Source organism: Coturnix japonica, chromosome 4, assembly GCF_054131305.1.
Source record: "Coturnix japonica strain WE chromosome 4, WE-NBRP24, whole genome shotgun sequence".
In the NCBI taxonomy this organism is placed as follows: domain Eukaryota; kingdom Metazoa; phylum Chordata; class Aves; order Galliformes; family Phasianidae; genus Coturnix; species Coturnix japonica.
The window spans coordinates 4,374,276-4,396,372 of record NC_140666.1 but is presented as its reverse complement, the minus strand read 5'-3'; the positions used below and the strand labels follow the sequence as shown (position 1 = coordinate 4,396,372).

Genomic DNA, 22,097 nt, shown 5'->3' with positions numbered 1-22,097 from the left:
CCTGCCCCATAGATCTGACCCACCTCTGCCTCACAGCAGCTCCTGCCCCATAGTTCTGACCGACAGCAGCTCCTGCTCAATTGATCTAAACCCCATCAGTCCCACAGCTGCTCCCTCCCTATAGATCTGACCCACATGTGCCACAGAGAAGCTCCTGACAAATAGATCTGACCCACATCAGTCCCACAGCAGCTCCTGCCCCATAGATCTTACACCAATGAGACCAACAGCACCACCTGCCCCATAGATCTGACCCACATCAGCCCCAAAGCAGCACCTTTCCCAAAAAACTGACCCAAATCAGCCCCAGAGCAGCTTCTGCCTCATAGATCTGACCCACAACATCTCCTGCCCCATAGATCTGACCCACATCTACCCCACAGCAGATCCTTCTCAATAGATCTGACCCACTACTGCCCCACTGCATCTCCTGCCCCATATATCTGACACACAGCAGCTCCTACCGAAATGATCTAACCCCCATAAGCCCCAAAGCGGCTCCTGCCCCATAGATCTGACCCACATCTACCCCACAGCATCTCCTGCCCCAAATATCTGACCCACATCATCTCCACAGCATCTCCTGCCCCATAGATTTGAACCACAGCATCTCCTGCCCCAAATATCTGACCCACATCTGCCCCACAGCAGCTCCTGCCCCATAGATCTGACCTACATCAGCCCCACAGCAGCTCCTGCCCCATAGATCTGACCCACATCATCTCCACAGCATCTCGTGCCCCATAGTTCTGACCCACATCTGACCCACAGCAGCTCCTGCCCCATAGATCTGACGCTCATCAGTCACACAGCAGCTCCTGCCCCATAGATCTGACCCACATCATCCCCACAGCAGATCCTTCCCCATTGATCAGACCCACATCTTCCCCACAGCAACTCCTGCCCAAGAGATCTGACTCACATGTGCCCCACAGCAGCTCCTCCCCATAGATCTGACCCACATTGTCTCACATAATCTCCTACCACATAGTTATGACCCACATCATATCCACAGTAGCTCCTGTCCCATAGATCTGCCCCACATCAGCTCCTGCCCCATAGACCTGAACCACATCAGCCACACAGCAGCTCCTGCTCCATAGATCGGATCCACATGAGCCGCACTGCATCTCTTGCCCCATAGATCTGAGCCACAGCAGCTCCTGCCCCATAGATCTGACGCCAATGAGCCCCACAGCAGCTCCTGCTCCACAGATCTTACCCTCATCAACTTCACAGCACCTCCTGACACATAGATCTGACCCACATGTGCCCCACAACAGCTTCTGCCCCATAGATCTGATACATATGTGCCCCATAGCAGCACATGGCCCATAGATCCGACCCACATCAGCCCCACAGCAGCACCTGCCCCATAGACCCGACCCACATGTGCCTCACAGCAGCTCCTGCTCCATAGATGTGACCCACATCAGCCCCACAGCATCACCTTCCCTATAGATCTGACCCACATTAGCCCCACAGCAGCTCCTGCCCAATAGATCAGTCCCACCTCTGACCCACCTCAGCTCCTGCCCCAGAGATGTGACCCACATCTGACCCACAGCAGCTCCTGCCCGATACATCTGGCTCACATATGCCCGACAGCAGCTTCTGCCCCATAGACCTACACCCAAAGCATCTCCTGCCCCATTGATAAGACCAACATCAGCCCCACAGCAGCTCCTGCCCCATAGATCTGACACACATATGCCCCACAACAGCTCCTGCCCCATAGATCCGACCCCCCTCAGCCCCACAGCAGCTCCTTCCCCATAATTCTGACCCTCATCTGCCCCACAGCTACTCCTGCCCCATAGATCAGACCCACATCTTTCCCAAAGCAGCTCCTGCCTCATAGATCTGACCCACATCAGCCCCACACCAGCTCGTCCCCCATAGATCTGACCCACATGTGCCCCACAGCAGCTCCTGCCCCATAGATCTGAACAACATGAGATCCACTGCAGCTCCTGCCCCATAGATCTGGACAACATGAGACCCACTGCAGCTCCTGCCCAATAGATCTGCCCCATGGCAGCTCCTGCCCCATATATCTGACCCATATCAGACACACAGCAGCGCCTGCCCCATAGATCTGATCCACATCTACCCCAATGCATATTCTGCCCCATAGATTAGACCCACAGCAGCTCCTGCCCTAAAGATACGACCCACATCAGCCCCACAGCAGCTCCTGCCGCATAGATGAGACCCCCATCAGCCCGAAACCACCTTCTCCCACATAGATGTGTCGAAAATCTTCCCCACAGAAGATCCTGCCCCATTGTTCTGACCCACATCTGCCCCACAGCAGCTCCTGCCCCATAGATCTGACCCACATCAGTTCCACAGCAGCTCCTGCCCTATATATCTGACCCACATGTGCCCCAGAGCAGCTCCTGACCAAAGATCTGACCCACATATGCCCCACAGAAGTTCCTGCCCTATAGATCTGTCCCTCATCAGCCCCACAGCAACTCCTGCCCCATAGATCTGACTCAATTCAGCCCCACAGCAGCTCCTGCCCCATACATCTGACCCACATCAGCCCCACAGCAGCTCGTCTCCCATAGATCTGACCCACATGTGCCCCACAGCAGCTCCTGCCCCATAGATCTGACACACATCAGCCCCACAGCAGCACCTGACCCATACATCTGACCCACATCATCTCCACAGTAGCTCCTGCCCCATAGATGTGACCCACATGAGCCCCACAGCAGCTCCTGCCCAATAGGTCATATCCACATCTCCCCCACAGCAGTTCCTACCCCATAGATCTGACCCATATCTACCCGACAGCAGATCCTGCCCCATAGATCTGGCCCACATCAGCACCATAGAAGCTCTTGCCCCATAGATCTGACCCACATGTGCCCCACAGCAGCTCCTGCCCCATAGATCTGACCCACAGCATCACCTGCCCCATAGATCTGACCCACAGCATCTCCAGCCCCATAGATCTGACCCACATCTGCCCCACAGCAGCTACTGCCCCATAGATCTGACCCACATCTGCACCACAGCAGCTCCTGGCCCATCAAGATGACCCATATCTGCCCCACAGCAGCTCCTGCCCCATAGATCTGACCAACATCAGCCCCACAGCAGATACTGCCCCATAGATCTGACCCAAATCATCAGCCACACAGCAGCTCCTGCCCCATAGATCTGACCGTCATCAGCCACACAGCAGCTCCTGCCCCATAGAACTGACCCATATCAGCCCCACAGCAACTCCTGCCCCATAGATCAGACCCACATCTGACCCATAGCAGCTCCTGCCCCATAGATCTGACCCAAATCATCCCCACAGCAGCTCCTGCCCCATATATCTGACTCACATGTGATCCAGAGCAGCTCCTGCCCCATAGATCAGACCCACATCTGCCCCACAGCAGCTCCTGCACCATAGATCTGACCCACATCTGCCCCACAGCAGCTCCTGCCCCATAGATCTGACGCACATGTGAACCACAGCATCTCCTGCCCCATAGAAATGTCCCACATCAGCCTCATAGAAGCTCCTGCCCCATAGATCTGACCCACATCTCCCCCACAGCAGTTCCTGCCCCATATATCTGACCCATATCTACCCGACAGCAGATCCTGCCCCATAGATCTGGCCCACATCAGCCAGATAGAAGCTCCTGCCCCATAGATCTGATCCACATGTGCCCCACAGCAGCTCCTGCCTCATATATCTGAACCCCAGCAGGCAAACATCAGCTCCTGCCACATAGATCTAGCCCACATTCTCCCACAGCATCTCCTACCATATAGTTCTGATCCACATCATCTCCACAGTAGCTCCTGCCCCATAGATCTGCCCCACAGCAGCTCCTGCCACATAGATCTGACGCCAATCAACCTCACAGCAGCTCCTGCCCCATAGATCTAACCCACATGTGCCCCACACAGCTCCTGCCACATAGATCTGACGTACATGTGACCCACAGCATCTCCTGCCCCATAGAAATGTCCCACATCAGCCCCATAGAAGCTCCTGCCCCATAGATCTGACCCACATGTGCCCCACAGCAGCTCCTGCCCCATAGATCTGACCCACAGCATCACCTGCCCCATAGATCTGACCCACAGCATCTCCAGCCCCATAGATCTGACCCACATCTGCCCCACAGCAGCTACTGCCCCATAGATCTGACCCACATCTGCACCACAGCAGCTCCTGGCCCATCAAGATGTACCATATCTGCCCCACAGCAGCTCCTGCCCCATAGATCTTACCAACATCAGCCCCACAGCAGCTACTGCCCCATAGATCTGACCCAAATCATCAGCCACACAGCAGCTCCTGCCCCATAGATCTGACTCTCATCAGCCACACAGCAGCTCCTGCCCCATAGAACTGACCCATATCAGCCCCACAGCAACTCCTGCCCCATAGATCAGACCCACATCTGCCCCACAGCAGCTCCTGCCCCATATATCGGACCCACATCTGCCCCATAGCAGCTCCTGCCCCATATATCTGACCCACATCTGCCCCATAGCAGCTCCTGCCCCATAGATCTGACCCAAATCATCCCCACAGCAGCTCCTGCCCCATATATCTGACCCACATGTGATCCAGAGCAGCTCCTGCCCCATAGATCTGACCCACATCACCCCAACAGCTACTCCTGCCCGTTAAATCTGACCCACTTCTGCCCCACAGCAGCGCCTCCCCCTTGGATCTGACCCACATGTGCCCCACAGCAACTCCTGCCCCATAGATCTGACACAAATGTGCCCCACATCATCTCCTGCCCCATAGATCTGACCCCAATCAGCCCTACAGCAGCTCCTGCCCCATAGATCTGAACCACATGTGCCCCACAGCAGCTCCTGCCCCATAGATGTGACCCTTAGCAGCCACACAGCAGTTCCTGCCCCATAGATCTGACCCACATTGTCCCACATCATCTCCTACCACATAGTTCTGACCCACATCATCTCCACAGCAGCTCCTGCCCCATAGATCTGACCCACAGCAGCTCCTGCCCCATAGATCTGACCGAAATCAGACCCACAGCAGCTCCTGCCCCATAGATACGAACCATACCTGCCCCACAGCAGCTCCTGCCCCATAGATCTGACCCACATATACCGCAGAGCAGCTCCTGCCCCATAGATCTGACCCACATGTGCACCACAGCAGCTCCTGTCCCATAGATCTGATGCCAATCAGCCCCACAGCAGATCCTGCCCCATAGATCTGACCCACATCTGCCCCACAGCAGCTCCAGGCCCATAGATCTTACCCACATGTGCCCCACAACAGCTACTGCCCCATAGATCTGATACACATGTGCCCCATAGCAGCTTCTACCCCATAGATCTGACCCACATCAGCCCCGCAGCAGCTCCTGCCCCATATATCTGACCCACATCAGCTCCTGCCCCATAGATCTTACCCCAATTAGCCCCACAGCAGCACCTGCCTTATAGACCTGACCCACATGTTCCCCACAGCAGCTCCTGCCCAATAGATAAGAACCCCCTCTGCCCCACATAGGTCCTGCCCCATTGATCTGACCCACCTCTACCCCACAGCAGCTCCTGCCCTATAGATCTTACCGCAATCATTCCCAGATCAGATCCTGCCCCATATATCTCACCCACATCTGCCCCATAGCAGCTCCTGCCCCATATATCTTAGCCACATCATCCCCAAAGCTGCTTCTGTACCATAGATCTGACCCACATCTACCCCACAGCAGCTCTTGACCCATAGATCCAACCCACATGTGCCCCACAGCAACTCCTGCCCCATAGATCTGACCCACAGCAGCTTCTGCCCCATAGATCAGACCCACATCTGCCCACAGCAGCTCCTGCCTCATTGATGTGACCCACCTCTACCCCACAGCAGATCCTTCCCAATAGATCTGACCCACATCTGCCTCACAGCAGCTCCTGCCCTATAGATCTTACCGCAATCATTCCCACTGCAGCTCCTGCCCCATAGATCTGATCCACATCATCCACACAGCAATTCCTGCCCCATAGATCTGACCCACATCTACCCCACAGCAGCGCGTGCCACATAGATCTGACCCATATCAGCCACACAGCAGCTCCTGCCCCATAGATCTGACCCATATCAGCCACACAGCAGCTCTTGCCCCATAGATCTGACCCACATGTGCACCAAAGCAGCTCCTGTCCATAGATCTGACGCCAAGCAGCACCACAGCAGCTCCTGCCCCATAGATCTGACCCACATCAGCTCCACAGCAGTTCCTGACCCATAGATCTGACCTACATCTGCCCCACAGCAGCTCCTGCCCCATAGATCTGATACACATGTGCCCCAGAGCAGCTCCTGCCCCATAGATCTGACCCACATCAGCTCCACATCAGCTCCTGCCCCATAGATCTGACACACATATGCCCCAGAGCACCTCCTGCCCAATAGATCTGACCACAATCAGCCCTACAGCAGCTGCTGCCCCATAGATCGGACCCGCATCAGCTCCACAGCAGCTCCTGCCACATAGATCTGACCCACAGCAGCTACTGCCCCATAGATCTGACTCTCATCTGCACCAAAGCTGCTCCGCTCCGTAGATCTGACCCATATCAGTTCCACATGAGCTCCTGCCCCATAGATCTGAACCACATCAGCCCCACATGAGCTCCTGCCCCATAGATCTGATGCACATCTGCCCCACTGCATCTTCTGCCCCATAGATCTGTGCCACAGCAGCTCCTTGCCCATAGATATGAACCATATCTGCCCCACAGCAGCTCCTGCCCGATAGATCTGACCCACATATGACGCAGAGCAGCTCCTGCCCCATTGATCTGACGCCAATCAGCCCCACAGCAGCTCGTCCCCCATAGATCTGACCCACATGTGCCCCACAGCAGCTCCAACCCCATAGATCTGAACAACATGAGACCCACTGCAGCTCCTGCCCAATAGATCTGCCCCATGGCAGCTCCTGCCCCAAAAATCTGACCCATATCAGACACACAGCAGCGCCTGCCCCATAGATCTGATCCACATCTACCCCACTGCATATCCTGCCCCATAGATCTGACCCACAGCAGCTCCTGCCCTAAAGATACGACCCACATCAGCCCCACAGCAGCTCCTGCCGCATAGATGAGACCCCCATCAGCCCGAAACCATCTTCTCCCACATAGATGTGACGAAAATCTGCCCCACAGCAAATCCTGCCCCATTGTTCTGACCCACATCTGCCCCACAGCAGCTCCTGCCCCATAGATCTGACCCACATCTGCCCCACAGCAGCTCCTGCCCCATAGATCTGACCCACATCAGCCCCACAGCAGCTCCTGCCCCATAGATCTGACACACATCATCTCCACAGTAGCTAATGCCCCATAGATGTGACCCACATGAGCCCCACAGCAGCTCCTGCCCAATTGATCTAACCCCCATCAGCCCCACTGCAGATTCTACCCAGTAGATCTGACCCACATCTGCGCACAGCATCTCCTGCCCCATAGATCTGACCCACATATGTCCCACAGCAGCTCCTGCCACATAGATCTGACCCACATCAGCCCCACAGCAGCTCCTGTCCCATAGATCTGACCCACATCAGCCCCACAGCAGCCCCTGCCCTATACATCGTACCCACATGTGCCCCATCAGCAGCTCCTGCCCCATAGATCTGACCCACAGCATCACCTGCCCCATAGATCTGACCCACAGCATCTCCAGCCTCATAGATCTGACCCACATCTGCCCCACAGCAGCTCCTGCCCCATAGATCTGACGCACATGTGACCCACAGCATCTCCTGCCCCATAGAAATGTCCCACATCAGCCCCATAGAAGCTCCTGCCCCATAGATCTGACCCACATCTGCCCCACAGCAGCTCCTGCCTCATAGATCTTACCCACATCAGCCCCACAGCAGCTCCTGCCCAATAGATCTGACCCATATCTACCCGACAGCAGATCCTGCCCCATAGATCTGGCCCACATCAGCCAGATAGAAGCTCCGGCCCCATAGATCTGATCCACATGTGCCCCACAGCAGCTCCTGCCTCATATATCTGAACCCCAGCAGGCAAACATCAGCTCCTGCCACATAGATCTAGCCCACATTGTCCCACAGCATCTCCTACCATATAGTTCTGATCCACATCATCTCCACAGTAGCTCCTGCCCCATAGATCTGCCCCACAGCAGCTCCTGCCACATAGATCTGACGCCAATCAACCTCACAGCAGCTCCAGCCCAATTGATCTGAACCACATCAGCCCCACAGCAGCTCCTGCCCCATAGATCTGACCCCCATATGCCCCAGAGCAGCTCCTGCTCCATAGATCTAACCCACATGTGCCCCACACAGCTCCTGCCACATAGCTCTGACTCCAATCAGCCTCACAGCAGCTCCTGCCCCATAGATCTGAACCACATCTTCATCAGAGCATCTCCTGCCCCATAGATCTGACCCCCTTGTGCCCCACAACAGCTCCTACCCCATATATCTGATACACATGTGCCCCATAGCAGCTCCTGCCTCATATATCTGAACCTCAGCAGGCAAACATCAGCTCCTGCCCCATATACCTGACCCAAATCTGCCCCACAGCAGCTCCTGCCACATAGATCTGACCCATATCAGTCCCACAGCAGCTATTGCCACATAGATCTGACCCACAGCAACTCCTGTCCCAAAGATATGACCCACATCTACCCCACAGAAGCTCCTGCCCCATATATCTGACCCACATATGCCCCAGAGCAGCTCCTGCCCAATAGAAGTTACCCCCATCAGCCCCACAGCATCTTCTGCCCCATAGATCTGACCACCATCTTCACCACAGCAGCCTTCTGCCCCATAGATCTGACCCACATGTGCCCCACAGCAGCTCCTGCCCCATTGACCTGACACACATGTGCCCCATAGCAGCACCTGCACCATAGATCTGACCCACCTCTACTCCACAGCATCTCCTGCCCCATGGATCTGACCCACAGCAGATCCTGTCCCAGAGATATGCCCCACAGAATTTCCTGCCCTAAGATCTGAACCACATCTGACCCACAGAATTTCCTGCCCCTAAGATTTGACCCACAAGTGCCCCACAGCAGTTCCACCCCCATAGATCTGACCCACATCTGCCCCACAGCAGATACTCCCCATAGATCTGACCCACATCACCCCAACAGCTACTCCTGCCCGTTAAATCTGACCCACTTCTGCCCCACAGCAGCGCCTGCCCCATAGATCTGACCCACATCTACCCCACAGCAGCTTCTGCCGTATAGATCTGACCCACCTCTACCCCACAGCAGATCCTTCCCAATAGATCTGACCCACATCTGCCTCACAGCAGCTCCTGCCCTATAGATCTTACCGCAATCAGCCCCACAGCAGCTCCTGCCCCATATACCTGACCCAAATCTGCCCCATAGCAACTCCTGCCCCATAGATCTGACCCAAATCATCCCCACAGCAGCTCCTGCCCCATAGATCTGACCCACATATACCCCACAGCAGCGCCTCCCCCTTGGATCTGACCCACATGTGCCCCACAGCAACTCCTGCCCCATAGATCTGACACAAATGTGCCCCACATCATCTCCTGCCCCATAGATCTGACCCCAATCAGCCCTAAGGCAGCTCCTGCACCATAGATCTGACCCACATCAGCTCCACAGCAGCTCCTGCCCCATAGATCTGAACCAAATGTGCCCCACAGCAGCTCCTGCCCCATAGATGTGACCCTTAGCAGCCACACAGCAGTTCCTGCCCCATAGATCTGACCCACATTGTCCCACATAATCTCCTACCACATAGTTCTGACCCACATCATCTCCACAGCAGCTCCTGCCCCATAGATCTGACCCACAGCAGCTCCTGCCCCATAGATCTGACCCAAATCAGCCCCACAGCAGCTCCTGCCCCATAGATCTGATCCAAATCCGCCCCACTACATCTCCTGCCCCATAGATATGAACCATACCTGCCCCACAGCAGCTCCTGCCCCATAGATCTGACCCACATATACCGCAGAGCAGATCCTGCCCCATAGATCTGACCCACATGTGCACCACAGCAGCTCCTGTCCCATAGATCTGATGCCAATCAGCCCCACAGCAGATCCTGCCCCATAGATCTGACCCACATCAGCTCCACAGCAGCTCCTGACCCATTGATCTGACCTACATCTGCCCCACAGCAGCTCCAGGCCCATAGATCTTACCCACATGTGCCCCACAACAGCTACTGCCCCATAGATCTGATACACATGTGCCCCATAGCAGCTTCTACCCCATAGATCTGACCCACATCAGCCCCGCAGCAGCTCCTGCCCCATATATCTTACCCACATCAGCTCCTGCCCGATAGATCTTACCCCAATTAGCCCCACAGCAGCACCTGCCTTATAGACCTGACCCACATGTTCCCCACAGCAGCTCCTGCCCAATAGATAAGAACCCCCTCTGCCCCACATAGGTCCTGCCCCATTGATCTGACCCACCTCTACCCCACAGCAGCTCCTGCCCTATAGATCTTACCGCAATCATTCCCAGATCAGATCCTGCCCCATAGATCTCACCGCAATCATTCCCAGATCAGATCCTGCCCCATATATCTCACCCACATCTGCCCCATAGCAGCTCCTGCCCCATATATCTTAGCCACATCATCCCCAAAGCTGCTTCTGTACCATAGATCTGACCCACATCTACCCCACAGCAGCTCCTGACCCATAGATCCGACCCACATCTGCCCCACAGCAGCTACTGCCCCATAGATCTGACCCACAGCAGCTTCTGCCCCATAGATCAGACCCACATCTGCCCACAGCAGCTCCCGCCTCATTGATGTGACCCACCTCTACCCCACAGCAGATCCTTCCCAATAGATCTGACCCACATCTGCCTCACAGCAGCTCCTGCCCTATAGATCTTACCGCAATCATCCCCACTGCAGCTCCTGCCCCATAGATCTGACCCACATCTGCCCCATAGCAGCTCCTGCCCCATAGATCTGAGCCACATCATCCACACAGCAATTCCTGCCCCATAGATCTGACCCACATCTACCCCACAGCAGCACGTGCCACATAGATCTGACCCATATCAGCCACACAGCAGCTCCTGCCCCACAGATCTGACCCACATGTGCACCAAAGCAGCTCCTGTCCATAGATCTGACGCCAAGCAGCACAACAGCAGCTCCTGCCCCATAGATCTGACCCACATCAGCTCCACAGCAGTTCCTGACCCATAGATCTGACCTACATCTGCCCCACAGCAGCTCCTGCCCCATAGATCTGATACACATGTGCCCCATAGCAGCTCCTGCCCCGCAGATCTGACCCACATCAGCTCATGCCCCATAGATCTGACCCACATCTTCCCCACAGCTGCACCTGCCCCATAGACCTGAACCACATGTGCCCCAGAGCAGCTCCTGCTCCATAGATCTGACCCACATCAGCCCCACAGCAGCTCCTGCCCAATAGATCAGACCCACCTCTGCCCCACAGCAGCTTCTGCCCCATTGATCTGACCCACCTCTACCCCACAGCAGATCCTTCCCAATAAATCTGACCCACATCTGCCTCACAGCAGCTCCTGCCCTATTGATCTTAGCGCAATCATCCCCGTAGCAGCTCCTGCCCCATATATCTCACCCATATATGCCCCATAGCAGCTCCTGCCCCATAGATCTGAGCCACAACATCCCCACAGCAGCACCTGCCCCATAGATCTGACCCACATCTACCCCACAGCAACTCCTGCCCCGTATATCTGACCCACATGTGCCCCACAGCAGCTCCTGCCCCATAGATCTGACACACATATGCCCCAGAGCACCTCCTGCCCAATAGATCTGACCACAATCAGCCCTACAGCAGCTGCTGCCCCATAGATCGGACCCGCATCAGCTCCACAGCAGCTCCTGCCACATAGATCTGACCCACATTGTCTCACATCATCTCCTACCACATAGTTCTGACCCACATCATCTCCACAGTTGCTCCTGCCCCATAGATCTGACCCACAGCAGCTACTGCCCCATAGATCTGTCTTTCATCTGCACCAAAGATGCTCCTGCTCCGTAGATCTGACCCATATCATTCCCACATGAGCTCATGCCCCATAGATCTGAACCACATCAGCCACACAGCAGCTCCTGCCCCATAGATCTGATGCACATCTGCCCCACTGCATCTTCTGCCCCATAGATCTGTGCCACAGCAGCTCCTTGCCCATAGATATGAACCATATCTGCCCCACAGCAGCTCCTGCCCCATAGATCTGACCCACATATGACACAGAGCAGCTCCTGCCCCATTGATCTGACGCCAATCAGCCCCACAGCAGCTCCTGCCCCATAGATCTGACCTACATCTGCCCCACTGCAGCTCCTGCCCCATAGATCTGACCCACATGTGCACCACAACAGCTCCTGCCCCATAAATCTGATACACATGTGCCCCACAGCAGCTCCTGCCCCATAGATCTGACCAACATCAGCCCCAAAGCAGTTCCTCCTCCGTAGATCTGACCCACAAGAGCTCCTGCCCCATAGATCTTACCCCAATTAGCCCCACAGCAGCAACTGCCCCATAGATCTGACCCACATTGTCCCACATCATCTCCTGCCACATAGTTCTGACCCTCATCATCTCCACAGCTGCTCCTGCTCCATAGATCTGACCCATATCATCCCCACAGCATCTCCTGCCCCATAGATCTGATGCACATCTGCCCCACAGTAGCTCCTGCCCCATAGATCTGACAGGTCTCCCTGGCCATTACACACATGCAAAACACGTATGGCGTGTAGTATTCAATAAAAGTTCATGTTTGTCTCTGATAGATGGACGTGATGATCTTAGTGGCGATTTAACACGTCATGGACTTTGAGTGTCCTCTGTTTTCACGCACGTCAAGTTCTTTTGTGATTAGTAATTTCTGTCTTTTGTCGCATCCATTTCATTTGTCAAAAGAGTTATTAATCCCATCGGTTCTTCCAGTGGTTATCTTTGATGTCTATGGCGCTCCTTGTGTCATTAGCCCCGTTCTCTAATGAAATTCTTTCATTCCTACGAGCCAAATTCTAATGTTTTGCATGCCATCTGACACTCCAGTTCTTCAGGCATTGTTGCCTGTAGGTAATATGAGAAGTAGTGGTTGTTGGTTGTTGAATTGTTTCATTTTTGAATGAATTCTGATGGCAAACAAGCAGCGTTCCCTTTGATGAGACTGTACACCAGGCTGTGACAGCTTGTGTTGTGATGTGAGGTGAAATTAGATGGAAGAACATTAGCAGGGGGAAGATTGAGTGAGGGACTGAGTGAGTGTTGGAGCTCAGTATGCTTCATAGGGAGCATGGGAATGACGGTGGAGTTCTTTATTCCGTAGTGAGGCTGGAGAACTTTCTGTTCACCAGATGTGCAGTAAACCAAGGGTACGTAGTACCGTGTTTAAGAACCAGCTGTGTTGTCTTAGGAACGTGGTGTGGATAGGCACGGAAAGATTTTTGTCTGGTTTTGTCTTCTGTAGAGACATTTCAAATGCCTGCAAAGAAGGAAGTGTATAGGTCCCTACTTAAGAGCGGTTGTACAGGGATGGGCTGCGGATCTGGAGTGGTAGAAGCGAATGGTCCACTCGTAATGGGAAGAAGTGTGTTGTTATCCCCTGTGCTGGGTAGCCCAGCTGCGGTCCCAGCGCTCCAGCTGTGACCTCCTCAGGGCTGAGCAGAGGGCGGGATAACCGCCCTTCACCCACGGGTGGCACCTGGCCTCACGCAGCCCAGGACAGCGTTCGGCAAGGCAGCCCGGGTGGGTTCCTTGCAGGTTCAGCCTGGTGTCCAGCAGGACTGGTGGTTCTGCTCCAGCTGGCTGACCCCAGCTGTAGCACGGCCTGTGGATCTTGGTCCCCAGGAGCAGAGATTTGCCATTGCCCTCTCTGAAGCCCGTGGGGTTCGTGTCTGGAATGCAACAGTGGCAGCAGTTGCACGGCAGTAGGAAAAAGGGGAGAGAGCGTCAAGGATGGGGAAGCGTCAACAGCTGTGCCGTTATCAATACCAACACTCAATACCAACACTTTGTTTTTCAGTTTTTTTCAATGTTAATTTATTGTTTGCAGTCTTTCTGTTTTCTATTTGAGGTTGAATTGGACGGTGATGACAAGGGTCCGTTGGGGCCAGTGTGTGTCCCAGGTGCTGCCTGGCCCCAGCCTCCTCAGCTGCCCCATGGGCTCTTCTATTGCTGCCGGCGGGGTGGCCTCTTCTTTGATGGTGCTGAGGCCTGTGAGTCGCCGGCCTTCCTCTTCGGGGCTCGCCGGGTCCCCTCAGGTGGGCTGGTGCCGGAGGGCCCTGCCACAGGCTCTCCTGGCTCCTCCTGAGGCACTGCCTGCTCTGTGGTGACAGTTGCAGGGTTGCCGTGTGGGCGGCTGGGATGCCCACGAACCTCTTGTGTTGCCCTGCCCAGCATTTCGTCCCTGTTGGAGCTGGCAGGGCTGCTGGAGGGTGCTGAGCCAGGGACAGGTGGCTCCTCTGGTGTGGCAGCTCTGGGCTCTGCTGCTGTGGCCTCCTGTGCCCCAGGAGCAGGGGGGATGTTGAGGCCCAGGAAGCGGCCTGCCACCCGGCTGCACCTCCGCACCGCAAAGGCGATGAAGTGCCTCACAAAGGTCACCGTGTGGCCGTGCAGGTCAGGATCCAGCATTTCTATCAGGATCCCCTCTGCCAAGCCTACGAGGAGCAGGGCCCAGATGACACTGTCAACCAGGATATTTGCCTGTGGCCCCTCGGTGCCCAGGATGCGGTGCAGGTTCTGGCGCAGCCAGGACCGCAGGGGCCGCAGCAGGGCCGGGTGCTCCCTGAAGAGGGAAGCCCAGGTGGCAGGGGAGAGGCCGCCCAGAGGATGCGTGGGCACTGCAGGCCATGGCCGGGCTGCGTGGTGGAGTGCGGGTCTCCGTGTAGCAACGGATGCCTGTGCAGCTGGTCTGACCTCCACCTCCTTGTAGTTGTCGTCCGCTTGCACGGAGTGAATGATGGTCTTCACATCCCGTTTGCACAGCGGACACTGGGGCCTGGTGCTTGTCCACCGCTGGATGCAGCGGAAGCAGAACTGGTGGCAGCAAGGCATGGCGTATGCTGCGCTGTCCCAGTTCTCCAGGCACACGGGGCAGCGGGTCTCAAACTCTGCCTCCATCCTTCCACCAGTTGCGGTGGGCCAGTGGGAGTGGGAGATGGTAACGTGCTCCCCAGCACTAACGCTGCAGCAGCAGCAGCAGGTGACACGCTGGAAGAGGACAAGAGACATTAGTCAGACTCCGGCCTGGGAAGGGTCCCTCAAGTTGTGCCCCCCCGCTGCCAGTCTCTGTGCCGCCTACCTGTGCTGCTGCACACGCTTTTTTCTCTAGGATGTCCCGTCTGCCTGCTCCTGGCAGGCTCGGGGAAAGAACAAATGGCTCTGAGAAGGCCACTGGGAGCTGTGCTAACAGCACCCAGAGCACTTTCCAGCACCAAAGCTCACCCTGTCCACACTCCAGTCCTCGCACACACGCTTGGTCGGAGGCCAGGCACGAACTGCTGGGCTGAGCTGCTGCGCCCGCATCAAAGCCGGCGTGGCCTATGGGGTCACAATCCGTTGCCTGGTGATGTCTCCAACCATGGCTTGGCCAAGCTGCTGGGTGTCACCTTCGCTTGACCTTCGCTTGGGTACATCACTGCCCGTCTCACAGCGATGCCGCAGTCCACTGCTGGGTCATCACAGTGAGCCGTCCTCACCCGCAGCACGTGCTCCAGCCCCAGCTCAAGTTTCTGGGCTTTTCCCAGTGCCGCTGCCCTCTCCCTTCCCCACATCTCATGTGCTTGGCATGGGTGTTTCCTACCAGAGTGGGGCCTCAGCCATGTGATCCCATGATCCCCCTCAGGTCTCCCTGGCCATTACACACATGCAAAACACGTATGGCGTGTAGTATTCAATAAAAGTTCATGTTTGTCTCTGATAGATGGACGTGATGATCTTAGTGGTGATTTAACACGTCATGGACTTTGAGTGTCCTCTGTTTTCACGCACGTCAAGTTCTTGTGTGATCAGTATTTTCTGTCTTTTGTCGCATCCATTTCATTTGTCAAAAGAGTTATTAATCCCTCTTAGCAATCTAAGTGATGCATGGATATGCTATTTGAATTTTTTGGGTGCAATCATTATATTCCTTGTAGAAGGACCATGTATTGAAAAATTTAACTTGAAAGCCATTTTTGCAATTACTGTTAATATACACTGTACCAAGTTCTGATTAGATTTAAATGGAACCAATAGTATATGTGGATATTATTTATGAATACTTTAGATATCACATCAATTGACGCTGTGAAGTAGAGCTCATGTATTTGTTGCCCAAGGCATGCATTTGCTGGGTAGTGTTAATATCCATCTTGTACTCCTGAAGAGCTCACTGTTTACAAATGGCACCTGTTCTACTGCTCTTCTGATGGTCTAGAAATGGAATTCAGCTAACTGTAAAGACTGCAAGTACTGCAGTGTTGCAAGGATCGAGTTGCAATGCTTTAATGTAGTAGGTGCCTTCTCTCTGACAGCCTTAAAGTATTTTCTTGTATGTATGTGTCATCTTCTTTCCTGAGAGTTTAAGCTCTAGGGTACAATGTTTTGGAGGTCTTGATGCTCTTTGATACAGATTTGAGAGGGTTTTTGACATTTATTGTTTCTGAAATGGTTTGATCTTGTCTTAGAGAGTCGAATGCCACAAATAGGTAAATACTATCTCCTGTTGCTGAATCAGTGCCACATTTATGGCATCCTGCTGGTTTTTTATTTGTTTTTTAATTTCCTGATTGATCTATACATTATTGCTGCATATGAGCTCGCAGATGAGTTAACAGGTGATGAGAACTCTAATGCCGGGCAGGGCATGACTGCTCTTCATCTTGTGTAACAAAACAGGGGCTGCTACTGTGACCTGATATTTAAAGGATATGTTGAGTGAATAAAAAGATGCCTGAAGTTGAACCCAATAATTGTGAGGAAATAGAATGTATTTTTTTTGTTAATCATCTCTTCCTCTTTTTATGAAGGGTATTGGTTTGCCAGATATTTTCAGATTCATTTCAGATAAATGATTTTGTGCTTCTGTCATTTGGTAGGTTGATCGCACAGTTTGTTTTGGGGCAGTGCCTTTGCTGAGGGATGGTGAGAGAAAGCACCTCTGGTACTATGTGTTCGTGCCACCTGGTGGCTTTGCTGGGCAGCCTGGGCTTCAGATACACAGTTAAAAACACAGGTGTAAAGTGTCTGTAAAATCCTCTACATTCCAGTACTGTAGTTTTTTTCTACTAACCCAGTGAGAGTTAAACTTTTAGTATATGCAGATCGACTTAAGCTGGTTCTTATCTTTGTTAGCAGTTTTTAGCTTGTGGTTCTTTTGATCTGATATCAATGACATAAGTCAGAGCATTTGTAAATACAGATTCTGAGTGGAATGCACAGATGGTTTGTCTCCAGAACAAAACAAGCCTTCAGTAAAAGGATTTTGTAGGTATTTATAGATAACTATTATCCTGTTGCTAATTACATACTGTGAATTTAAAGTGGAAAATATTCTTTCTTGTCACACTTAGAATACAAAGAGGTGCCTAATGTTGTGCTGTTTCCCAGCTTCATTAATTGACTTTTTTTTTTTTTTTTTTCCCCAGGCGTCAGTATAGGGGTAGGTCCTGTTTAATATCTTTATTGATGATCTGGATGGGGGGATTGAGTGTATCCCCAGTGAGTTTGCAGATGACTCCTCGCTGGAAGGAAGTGTTGATTTGCCTGAGAGTAGGAAGGCCTTACAGAGGGATCTGAATTGGCTGGATCAATGGGCTGAAGGCAATTGTATAAGCTTCAACAAAGTCAAGTGCCAGCTACTGCACTTTGATCACAATATCATGCCACTCCATTTTGCAGGCTTGTGGCTAGAATCTAGATTCTGGTGGTGTTCGTTGACAGCCAGATGAATGTGAGCCAGCAGTGTGCCTGGTAGCCTAGAAGGCCTGGCTTGTATCAGAAATAGTGTTGCCAGCAGGACCAGGGAGGTGATAATCTCTCAGTACTTGGCACTGGTGAAGCTGTGACTTGAGCACTGTGTTCATTTTTGGGCCCCCTCACTACAAGAAAGACCCTGGCACATGTTCATAGAATGGTAATGAGGCTGGTGTGGGGTCTGGAGCATAAGCCTTGTGAGGAGCAGCTGAGGAAGCTGGGGGTATTTAGTCCGGCGAAGAGGAGGCTTGGGGGGAGACCTCATTGCTCTCTACAACTTCCTGAAGGGGGGTTGTGGTGAGGTGAGGTTCAACCTCTTTTTGTGTGTAACTAGTGACAGGACAAGAGGGAGTGGCTTAGAGTTGTGCCAGGAGAGGTTCTACTGGATGTTCGGAGAAACAACTTCTCAAAAATAGTCATTAGGTATTGGAAAGGTTTGCCCAGGGTGATGGTGGAATCACCATCCCTGCAGACGTCCAAGAAACGTGTAGATGTGGCTCTGAGGGACATAGTGGGCATGCTGGGAGTGGGTTGATGGTTGAACTAGATGACCTTCAGTGGTCTTTTCCAACCTTAAGTCACAGAATCATAGAACCATAGAGTCATTCGTTCTTCTAAGAACCAGCTACACTCTGAAATGCTATACAGGTTGGTTGGTCCTTCTGATCCTTCTCATTTATGGCTCTGTATTATCTTATCCTCAGTGATCCTGCCGTCCTTCAAGAAAGGTGCTTTAGATATACTTCTGTTATACTTCAGCTTGATTGCTTTAAGTGTATCTCTCAATACCACAGTCCAAGGAAATGTGTGTGTACATTCTTCCAGCTAGATAAATAAATAAAAACACAAAGCATCTCTGAAGCTCGGACTCACTGTGTTTATTAAATGTTTTATTAACTTCATAATGACTCACAAAGAAACATTTTAATTTTGATTGTGTGTTTCTGTCTATGCTCTGATTTCTGTTAAAATCAGCTTTTGGATATGTAGAGGGAGAATTTTTTCGGTGAATAACTGTGTGTTTAGGGCAGGAATGGATGATCCTTGATTTCACATGGTAGATGTTCTTTACCTGCTCTGTACTCATTTTACAAATCATTTCATGCTGTAACAGTAAACAAATGGTGAATTCTTCATCAGATACGTCTGCTACTGTAAGGTCTTTGTCTGATTTCAAAGTTAAAGTCAGGAGTCAAACTAAAAGAAGAAAAAACTAGTTTGATAAGGACGTATAGAAATTCTGCCTTTCTGTAACACAGCTTTGTTGGAAGTAACCGCGGGAGACAAGTCTCATGCTATCATGGTCAACAAGTCTCGTTTATTAGGTGTTACAGCATCTCATTTATACAATCAGTAATAAGTTCATGCATATTGCAAAAGTAAAGCTCAGGATTGGTGGGTTACACATTACTTCATCTGAGCTTTGTGGTTAGTCTTATGGATACTTTTTCTTTGCAGCTCTGTCTACACCTTGCTACACATCTTGCTTTTCCCTCAGGCCGTCCTTGCCTCTAGATACATATTTTGTCTTTAGCTACATACCCTGTCTTTTCACATCCTGATTTCTCCAGAGCTGCTTAGCCCGTGATCGGCCCTAGGATAGACCGTCCTTGTCTCTAATCACGTTCATTCTTTTACAATTTAACTAGTGGAATCTCTTCATGTCCTTTCTCATGAAGCCATTCTGCATAAACATTCTCCACATAGATCTGACCCACATCAGACGCACAGCAGCTCCCGCCCCATAGATCTGACCCACATCAGCCCCAAAGAAGCTCCTGCCCCATAGATCAGACCCACATCAGCCAAACAGCAGCTCCTGCCCCATAGATCAGACCCACATCAGCCAAACAGCAGCTCCTGCCCCATAGATCTGACCCACATCTACACCACAGCAGCTCCTGCCCCATAGATCTGACCAAAATGTGCCCCAGAGCAGCTCCTGTCCAAGAGATCTGCCCCACAGCAGCTCCTGCCACATAGATCTGACCCACATCTGCCCCACAGCAGCTCCTGCCCCATAGATCTGACCAACATGTGCCCCACAGCAGCTCCTACACCATAGATCTGACCCACATTAGCCCCAAAGCATCTTCTGCCCCATAGATCTGAGGCCCATCAGCTACACAGCATCTTCTGCCCCATCGATCTGACCCACATCTGCCCCACAGAGCCTTCTGCCCTAAAAATCTGACCCACATCTGCCCCACAGCAGCTCCTGTCTCATAGATCAGAACAACATCAGCACCACAGCAGCTCCTGCCCCATAGATCTGACCCACATCAGCCACACAGCAGCTCCTGCCCCATACATCTGACCCACATGTGCCGCACTGCAGCTCCTGCCCCATAGATCTGACCCAAATGCGCCCCACAGAAGCTCCTGCCTTATAGATCAGACTATCATCAGCCTCACAAAAGCTCCTGCCCCATAGATCTGACCCTCATCATCCCCACAGCAGCTCCTACCCCATAGATCAGACCCTCATCAGCCCCACAGCAGCTCCTGCCCCATAGATCAGACCCACATCTGCCCCACAGCAGCTCCTGCCCCATAGATCTGACCCACTTCAGCCCCACAGCAGCTCCTGCCCCATACATCTGACCCACATGCGCCCTACAGCAGCTCCTGCCCAATAAATCTGACACACATATGCCCCACTGCAGCTCCTGCCTTACAGATCAGACCCTCATCAGCCTCACAACAGCTCCTGCCCCATAGATTTACCACACAGCAGCTCCTGCTCCATAGATGTGACCCTCATCATCCCCACAGCATCTTCTGCCCCATAGATCTGACCCTCAGCAGCAACACAGCAGCACATGCCCCACAGATATGACCCACATATACCCCACAGCAGCTCCTGACCCATAGATCTTACCAACATCAGCTCCACAGCAGCACCTACCCCATAGATCTGACCCACATCTGCCCCACTGCAGCTCCTGCCCATAGATCTGACCCACATCTGCCCCACAGCAGCTCCTGCCCCATAGATCTGACCCACAGCAGCTCCTGCCCACAGATCAGACCCACATCAGCCCCAAAGCATCTCCTGCCCCATAGATCTGACCCTCATTAGCCCCACAGCAGCTCCTGACCCATAGATCAGACCCACAGCAGCTCCTGCCTCATAGATCTGTCCCCCGTGAGCCCCACAGCAGCTCCTGTCCCGTAGATTTGAACCTCATCAGCCACACAGCAGCTCCTGCCCCATTGATCTGACCCACATAAACCCACAGCAGCACCTGTTCCGTAGATCTGACACACATCATCCCCACAACTGCTCCTGCCCCAAAGATCTGATATAAATGTGCCCCACAGGAGCTCCTGCTCCATAGATCTGACCCAAATCTGCCCCACAGCAGCTCCTGCCCAGTAGATCTGACCCTCATCATCCCCACAGCAGCTCCTGCCCCATTGATCTGACTCACATCTACCCCACTGTAGCTCCTGCCCCATAGATCTGACCCACATCTGCCAAACAGCAGCTCCTGCCCCATATATCTGACACATATCAGCCACACAGCAGCTACTGACCCATAGATCTGACCCACATCGGACCCACAACAGCTCCCGCCCCATAGATCTGACCCTCATCACCCACACAACAGCTCCTGCCCCATAGATCAGACCTGCATCTACCCCACTGCAGCTCCAGTCCCATATATCTTACCAACATCAGCGCCATAGCATCTCCTGCCCCATAGATCTGACACACATCACCCCCACAACAGCTCCTGCCCCATTGATCTAGCCCCCATCAGACCCACAGCAGCTCCAGTCCCATAGATCTGACCCACATCTACCCACAGCAGCTCCTGCCCCATAGATCTGACACACAGCACCTCCACAGCAGCTCCTGCCCCATAGATCTGACCCACATAGGCCCCACAGCAGCTCCTGCCCCATAGATCTAACCAACATCAGCTCCACAGCAGCTCCTGCCCCATAGTTCTGAACCACATCAGCCCCACAGCAGCTCCAGCCCAGTAGATCTGACCCACAGCAGCTCCTGCCCCATTGATCTGACCAACATGTGCCCCAGAGCAGCTCCTGCCCCATAGATCTGACCCACATCTGCCCCACAG

At 53.1% G+C, this 22,097-nt stretch overlaps 1 protein-coding gene across 1 annotated transcript in view; it reads left to right on the top strand.

The window, feature by feature from the left end:
- Positions 1-22,097, top strand: part of LOC146760911 (uncharacterized) — a 96,265-nt gene that overhangs the window by 33,718 nt on the left and 40,450 nt on the right. The window lies entirely within an intron of this gene.